Source organism: Pleurodeles waltl, chromosome 1_2 (genome assembly GCF_031143425.1).
Source record: "Pleurodeles waltl isolate 20211129_DDA chromosome 1_2, aPleWal1.hap1.20221129, whole genome shotgun sequence".
Classification (NCBI taxonomy): Eukaryota; Metazoa; Chordata; class Amphibia; order Caudata; family Salamandridae; genus Pleurodeles; species Pleurodeles waltl.
Genome location: NC_090437.1, coordinates 959,761,866 through 959,769,632, shown reverse-complemented (window position 1 = coordinate 959,769,632; position 7,767 = coordinate 959,761,866). Strand labels below are relative to the sequence as shown.

At 44.6% G+C, this 7,767-nt stretch overlaps 1 protein-coding gene across 1 annotated transcript in view; it reads left to right on the top strand.

Annotated features, from left to right (window-relative positions):
• The first annotated feature begins 6,935 nt into the window (after positions 1-6,935).
• CEP135 (centrosomal protein 135) overlaps positions 6,936-7,767 on the top strand; it is a 278,727-nt gene continuing 277,895 nt past the window's right edge. Inside the window, exon 1 of the mRNA XM_069200895.1 lies at positions 6,936-7,083. The gene's annotated coding sequence lies outside the window, so the exon portion shown is untranslated. The remainder of the gene's footprint in view (positions 7,084-7,767) is intronic.

Here is a 7,767-nt window from a genome sequence, read left to right as displayed (position 1 = left end):
TGTGAGCGAGAGAAATGGATGTTCACTATCAGTGTTAACCCAAGAGCATGGCGGAAAACAACACCCCTGTGCTTATTTTTCGGCCCTACTGGATCCAGTGGCCCGTGCACTCCCGAGCTGTCTACGGGCAGTAGCCGCTGCAGCGGTCGCAGTGCGCCAGTCAGCCGGGATAGTCATGGATTCACCCCTCACCCTGTTGGTCCCACACACTGTTGACGCACTATTAAACAAAACAAAAACACAGCATCTTACTAATGCACGATTAACTACTTATGAACTGACACTTTTAGCTAGTCATATAACATTAAAAAGGTGCAACACGCTCCATCCTGCCACTTTATTGCCAATTACTGAAAAAACTGAAGATTCTTATGATGACATACATGACTTCATTCTCCGGACGGAGGATGAAACAAAAGGGAGAGTGGACTTACAGGACACTCCACTGAGAGAAACTGATGGCATATTATACGTAGATGGCTCATGCATCAAGCTACCCGATGGCACTACCTCTGCAGCCTATGCAGTTACAACAGCTACCACTGTAGTTGAAACAGCTAGAATACCACATAACTCTGCTCAGGCCGCAGAATTAATAGCTCTACCACGAGCCTGTGAGTTAAGTAAAGGACTTATTGTGAATGTTTACACGGATAGTCAGTATGCATTTGGCGTAGCGCACAATTTTGGTCGCTTGTGGGCAGAACGAGGATTCCTCACTTCACATGGGACACGTATTCAACATGGGATCCTTATAACTAACTTACTTTCTGCCCTGGCGTTGCCCAAAACAATTGCTATCATGAAGTGTAGTGCACACAAAAAGGTGACAGATGAAACTGGACAGGGCAACGCCCTAGCCGATCAGACAGCAAAAGATACAGCGTATGCAAAGACAGGACACATGTATGTGGGAGATAGTACAGAGAAGGTTCGTCCCCATGAAATATTTGGGAACACGGTAGAGAGTGTCAGGAAGATACAGGATGAGGCAACTGAACAGGAGAGAAAGGAATGGGAAGAAGGGAAGGCCAAGTTAGATGAAAATACGCTGTGCTGGACAGATCTGTCACAGAGGGAAAGATGGATGTTACCCGATGCATTCGTGCTGCCAGTAGTGACTATGGCCCATGGTCCTGCACACGTTAGTGCGAAAAGCATCTGTGATTTGCTTGATCCGGTTTGGTCTAATAAAAATATCAGAAGAGTAGCTGACCAATTGGTTCAATCCTGCATGATTTGTTTACAACATAACATCGGGAAGGGTGCCTCAGTCCCCGCTGGGCATTTTTCCCCACCAATGCATCCCTTTGAAGTACTACAAATGGATTATATTGAGATGGAAAGGTGTAATAATTTGAAATATGTCCTAGTTGTGGTCTGCATGTTTAGTAAGTGGGTAGAAGCTTACCCTACTAAAGATAATACTGCCCTTACCACCGCAAAGGTACTTCTGAAGGAGTTCTTCCCACGGTTTGGGGTCCCAAGGTGTGTCTGGTCAGATAATGGGAGTCATTTTGTAGGGCAGGTGATGAAAAGGGTGTGTGAAGGGTTGGGCCTCCGCCAGAAGTTTCATGCAGCTAACCACCCCCAGTCAGCAGGACTAGTTGAAAAATATAATGGCACACTTAAATTGAAGATGTCAAAGATATGCGCAGAACGCAGTATACGGTGGCCGGACGCGTTGCCCCTGGCTTTAATGTCTGTCAGGATGACGCCTCACTCTAGATCAGGGTTGTCACCCCATGAGATAGTGATGGGTAGGCCAGCAAATGTCTGGGGGGTCCCTCGACCTCACAAGTACTCAGAACTAGAACATCCTGTTTTGATGGACTATTTAAATGAACTCAATAATTCTTTGCGTTCTATTCACCAACAGGTGCGTGAAGCACTCCCATCTGTATCCACTGATCCAGGCCACAAGATACTACCTGGAGACTGGGTCCTCACAAAGAATTTCCAGCAGAAAAAAGAGTCTCAAACCTCGATGGAAAGGTCCGCGACAGGTCCTCCTTGCTACTCGAACAGCAGTTAAAGTCGAGGGAGCTAAGAATTGGATACATGCATCCCACTGTAAGAAAGTACCCCTATTCGTACCCTCTGATGAAATAAAAAGTGGTGACCACCCGACGACTGAGGACCATTTCAGCAACACTACGCGGAGTGATAAAAAAACAGAACGACAGTGTGCTGCAGGAGGTTCCCTCAGATTTAGGTCACACTGAACAATTGTTTCCTGACCATACCATACCACAGTCCACAAGATACGATTTCCGCCCACGAAAATAAGAAAATGAACAATGAACTGATTGCTTGTCCCCTGTATTAAGTCTGACGATAGCTGCAGGGCCGTGATTTTGACTGTCGGGCGGACCAGAGTGTGTCAATAGGACTGCTGGAATCACCCCACAGTGAAGCAACCACCAGTCACGGGCAGCACCTAGGTTGGACTGAACTGCTAGTGGGACAAGCAATAAAGAGAAATGGATGTTATACAAGAAGACAAGAGGAAAAAGAAGAAAATAAGTAATTTAAAAAGACTATTAGGCCCACGTATCGCTTTTCTCACCATAACGATACTATTTTTGGTACTTCTGTCCTGCATTGGGTGGGTAATACATGATTCTGACTCAGAGGTCTCACCAACTATGCCACTGCCTCCAGAACACAGCCATGTTTCCTTACCACCCCATGAGGAAGGACGACGTAAGGAATATGAAAACAATACCTTCATATCTATGTTACATCAACATCAGCTGGCTGTAAATAGAACAAATTGTTGGATATGTGGCTTGCTACCGAGTTCCGTGCAAAGAAGGTTGCCATATATTGCATTCCCTTTTTCTTTTGATGGCTCCTGCAGCGCCTGGTATGAACTATCAGCCATTTGGGCTACCTCAATGGATGCTACTAATTCCGGACTATTGGTCACCCACCTATACCGGTTATGCTGGCCCACTGGAACGAGAGTTTATGGAACAAAGGAAGAAAAGTCAGAATATGCTGACCGACGAAATAGGTCTACTGACATATATTTTTTATCCTTTAATACCACACCCCGGATTGACCGAAGATTTTTTGTAACACAGGTCAAGGCTCCACTTTGTTTTCAGAAAAGTGGTAATAGAAGTGTAGGTGCCAGTAACTGTAATGCTACAGTAATATTGAATGGAACTAATTGGCCTACCATGATACCATCGCGAAACTCATATTTTGTTTGTGGTAATAATGCCTACACCTCCTTGGTACCCACCTGGACCGGCACGTGTTACATTGCTTGGTTACTACCACCAACTTACACAGCTGGCCCTCAACACCACAGGACTCGGAGAGGGGTAATATCTGCAGAAGATACCTCAGCACAAGAAGCATTGGACTACTTTAAAGGAGTCCTTCCATTTTGGGGCCCTATGATGAACAGTAGGGATATCAGACATCTCACAAGAGTTGTGGAAGCAACAATAAATGAAACAGCAGGAGGTCTGAGTAACATCACTGCAGAGCTCGCTGCTGACCGCCTTGTTACTTTTCAAAACAGAATGGTTCTTGACATTATCTTGGCAGACCGTGGTGGAGTTTGTACTTTGATTGGATCGAGCTGCTGCATTTATATACCAGACAATGCCCCTTCAGTGTATAAAGCTATTCAAAGGTTGCATATGATAGCTTCCACAATACACCAAGACGAAGGAACATGGTCCTTGACCGACTGGTTTTGGGGCTTGATTTCCCAATGGGGCTGGAAGATACTAATATTCCTTTTTGTGCTTTCTGCTGTATTCCTCACCTGTTGTCTTTGTGTACAGTGCCTACCTGCTTTGTGCGGTTGCTGTATGGCATCACTTGCCCCCTGGCCTGTTCGCCCTCCTCAACACACGGTTATGCTGTCCCTTGAGCAGGAGATAAAAGAACTTATGTCCATTAACATAGACATTGAATGACGTTCAAACTTGCCTCACAATGGCAAAAGGAGGTATTGAGAAAATGTACATAAAGTTAATCATACACCATAGCTGCTAGGCCTCTGTTTATCTTTATTATGTTGCCATGTGCTCGACAAACCTCCTGAACTTTGATGATTGACCTTGTGCTTGCAGCCTTGGGCTGCAATCTGCTTATCGCTGCCATATTACTTTTTCCAATTACAGTTCCGAGAATAGTCGTGCTTAATCAGTAACTGCCAGAACAAGTTTGTACAGGTCGTTGCCACCTCCTGCCAGCTGCATCTGTACCTTCTCCCAGCACATGTGTATCCCTGAAATATTCTGAAGACCGCAGAGGTCCTTGAATACGATAGGGGTGGAGTTGTCCTCTGACTAAGCAGTTTTGTGTGTATATAAGGTTGGGTGCCCCAGAGTGAAGGGGCAGACTCCGTAGGATAGTCACTTGACTGTCCTGGGACTCTGTATTAGCTCGAGCTATAATCCATGTAATAAACTTCTCTTTATTCCTCCAGTTGGTAACTCCGTCTGATTTATGAACTCTCTGCTAAATTGACCCTGAGGACATAACGGGTGTCCCTCCACCGCTGGGAAGGAGACCCCGGGTGGGGGTCTAATCTTTCCTGGTTCCTCAGTGTGAACATTACAGATTGCGACTCGCAATTTGTATTTTTTTGCGAGTTGCAAATTGCAAGTCTCAATCTGTAATGTACAACAGTGTCTGATACACTGTTAGTGATTCCCAATTGGGTTACAAAGGACCTGCCTCATTAATATTCATGAGACAGGTCACAATTTGCGACCCATTTGGAAATGGTGGACTGCTGGGAATGGTGTCAGCAGACCAACATGTCTATGACTGTTTTTTCAATAAAGCATTTTTTTATGCTGGCTGTTTCCCTTAAAGGAAAACAAGATGCATTTCCAAAATAAAAATGAAAAGTTTTCTTTAAATTTTTTCAGAGTAGGCAGTGGTTTGTGGGAATCACTGTCCGCTCTTAAAAAACATTTTTGTTAAAGGGAATGGGGTACCATGGGGACCCATCCGGTTTGCATATGGGTTAACACCAATTTGAAATTGGTGTTAACTGCAGTTGTTTTGTGACCTTATTCGCAGTCACAAAACAATTATACATGGGCCTGCGAGTTGCAATTAGGAAGTGATGCCCTTGGAACACCCCTTACTAAGTGCAAGTCGCAATCCCTATTTTGAGAGTTGGTAACAGGATACCTACTCACAAAATAGGGATGGCACATTGTACGAGACCATTTTGCAGTTGCAAACGGCCAAATTGGCCTTTTTGTGACCGCAACATTGCTTTTTTACATCAGACCCCTAGTGTTTAATATAAAACAAGTACTTTCAATATGTATATTTTTTAGTAATATGCAAAGGTAACTGCAAATAAAATAACACACCTTAAATAAAAGATAAATGCAAGATAAATTAATCTATGGGAAATGCACTCTTTTTCGTTATGAAAGTCAATTGGTTAATTCAGTCAGAGTATGTGTAAATCTAGACATATCTCTCTATATATACCAGTATAGAGATTCTCACTCTGCTATGTTGGTGGCCAATTGAAATTCAAGTATATAAATCAATTGAAGAGGCTGGTGATGGGGGTGAGAATATTAAACTGGAATATATGTGACATGTCTTTGTACACCTTGTTGTCAAAAAATGAGCTCAAAGTACTTTATCTTTTGTTTCTAGACAATTTAAACTATGTATTAAACATGCACGCTAGCAATCACTACGGGCCATGATTGTTTCAAATATTCTCTCCGCCATCAGAGAGAAAGAGAGAGAGAAAAAAACTAAAGGGCACCCACACAGTGGAGTAGTTAGCGATCGAATAGTAACTAGGTTTTAATTGGTAGAAGGGGGTGGTCACATGGTTTAAATACACTGGTTATGTGTAACTCTATGGCCAGTAGAAGGCTCAGGCTGAAACGCGTTGCCATTTGTCTTGGAGTTGCACTCAGCACTTTATACTTCATGCATTGAATTAAATGGATTTGTTTGGTTCCGAATTGGTGGTGCCGTCAAAGACTGGAATGTGACCGTGGAATGACTTTTTAGCGCATATATATATATATATATATATATATATATATATATATATATATATATATATATATATATATATATATATATATATATATATATATATATATATATATATATATATATATATATATCATAACCATAGAGAAACAGAACTGGATCCTGGTTGGCATGGTAGGGAAGTTTGACTGCTGTATTTCATAGTGATATGAGGTGTCAAGCTGTGACTGAGAAAGCACTGTGAACGTGCAAGTTATTTTTTTTAATTGTGTTCCACACAGTAAAAGTTAAGTGAACACGTTGACCGTGGCGACTCATAGGTACAGTAAGACCAAAAAGTCACCATACATGCCAGATTGAGGTGGGAGACTCACGATTTTTAAAGCCAAAAATGGCTTTGTTTTGGCTGTCTCCTGTCTGAAATTGCTTTTTCTTCAATGTCAATGGGTAAAATGCATTCTCCTGTTGTATTTTTCAAAGTCTCCCTCTCCCCTATTCTGAAATGTTGGCAATTATGTGCCACACATAAGCAGTCTGCAAACTTTGCACCTATGCAGAGTTCATGTTTTAACATATTAAAAATGACTGTCAACCTCTATTCTTATGGGTACTTTCTTTTTCGTTGCCGCAGCCTCAAAATTTGTGGGCTCCCCTTGTATTGTTTGCTGATTCTAGCTCCTTGGTACATGTGTCCTGGGGACCTACTGTCAATGTACATTTAAACCGAGCGATCTGACTCTGTGTGCACACTGCGGCCCGGTGCCCGTGTAAATTCCTCGCTCTCCGGGAGGCGGCGCTGCTCTCTTGCCTTTGCGGCCCCAGGGTTCTCTAACGGGGTTGCCATGGGATACGCAGGGAGCGGTGGAAGCTCTGCCGCTGCCCCGGCTCTGTTTCCCGGCTTCCTGCCGCGCCATTTTCAAACCGCTGAACGCTGGAGTCCTGTGAGCCGAGGAGGGAGGAGAAGCGGCCTGCTAATGCTCCAGGCCGCGGCAGTGAGTGGCTCCGGAGCAGTTGAAGCGGGGATCGGAGGTAGCGCCAGTCCGCAGGAAGCCGCCCGATCCGGTGCTCATAGTAAGTACATGTCTGGCAGGCGATGCACAAATGCAGCTGCAACACAATTCGCCGGTGCTTGGATTTGACTCCGTGTTTAAGGCTCTAATAGGGCGCAGGGAGGACTGCAGCTCTGCGCTTGCTACCGTGTTAGCCCCCAGCTCCCCCTCCCTCAGACTCTCGGTTTGTCAGCGCCACCGGCTACGCTGCGATTGGCTGGCCGGTGATTTGAGGTGTCACGAGGGGGCAGGGTAGCCGTCAGCGCCGCAGTCTGCCCCTTGCTGACAGTGTAGAGATGCTGCCCCTAGTACAGCGGCCCACACCATAAAGCCCTGACACAACCTTGCGAGTCACGCGGATGTGTATCATGCAGGATGGGTGGACAGTGGGTGAGATCTATACGCGTTTCCACGAGGGATGTAGAGAATGCTCGCTTTGTTTACTTCCTCATCTGAGCGGAGCAGCTTCCGGCAGATGTTTGGTACTAGTGGGTGCTGCTTGGAGCTCCATTGGAACTTTTTTTGGCAGCTGCTGTAAATCCTTTTTGCTGATCACGAGCACTGCTTTGATGTGTAACTGTGGGTTGTGGCTCGAGGATTCTGGGGTTATAGTGACGTCTTGGTTGGCAGTGCTATGTAGTATCCGTGCTGGGAAACTCCTCTAGAATATATATTACAAATTACCGTACTAACACAATAAGTTAAG